Source organism: Pyrgilauda ruficollis, unplaced genomic scaffold (assembly GCF_017590135.1).
Source record: "Pyrgilauda ruficollis isolate IOZ18807 unplaced genomic scaffold, ASM1759013v1 scaffold9405, whole genome shotgun sequence".
Taxonomy (NCBI): Eukaryota; Metazoa; Chordata; class Aves; order Passeriformes; family Passeridae; genus Pyrgilauda; species Pyrgilauda ruficollis.
In genome coordinates this window covers 1-650 of record NW_024531495.1, presented here as the reverse complement: position 1 = coordinate 650, position 650 = coordinate 1, and the positions used below count along the sequence as shown (strand labels likewise).

The window sequence follows — 650 nt, the reverse complement described above, 5'->3', positions numbered from 1 at the left end:
TGTCCCTGCCCACGGCAGGGGGATGGGACTAGGTGATCTTTAAGGTCTTTGTCCGACCCAAACCATTCTGTGATTTCTTTGGGGAGCTCTTTTAAAGGCTCTCAGAGGCTTGAATCTGAAAGTGGCCTTAGGTGTGTTCTCGCCTAACTCTGTCCATTCCTGCCCTCCCAGGTGTTCAAGCGCTTCGTGGAGATCGGCAGAGTTGCCTTCATCTCCTTCGGGCCACATGCTGGCAAGCTGGTGGCCATCGTGGATGTTATTGACCAAAACAGGGTAAGTTGTGAGTGCTGCCCCTGTATTTCCTCCTTTCTTCCTTAACAGAAGCTTGTATGCTAAGGCTAAGAGTCTTGACTTCAGTAGTAATTCTGTTTTCAGCTAAGCAGTTGATAGAAGGATAGGATTTAACAGCTGTTGTATTTGATACCTTTAGGAGCACGCTTTTTCCCCACCAGCAAATGATACATTCCCTGCCCTGCTGTGTTTCCTTGGTGTAGAAGTGGACAAGGGATGTCAGTTGGAGTCTACACTTATTAATTAAATAGCATTAATGTGTGTGTAAAGTGAATATTTGTGCTAGGGGACTCTTCCTGTGCATGTCTTGGTTTTGTCTGCCTTCTTTTTTTTACTTCAGTTTTTTTTTTTTTTTTTTT

General features: G+C 44.6%; 1 long non-coding RNA gene across 1 annotated transcript; it reads left to right on the top strand.

The window, feature by feature from the left end:
• Positions 1-264, top strand: LOC121365369. Its single transcript, XR_005957000.1, has 2 exons — positions 1-44; positions 172-264. It is a non-coding gene; the product is annotated as an uncharacterized LOC121365369 (long non-coding RNA).
• Positions 265-650: the final 386 nt, after the last annotated feature.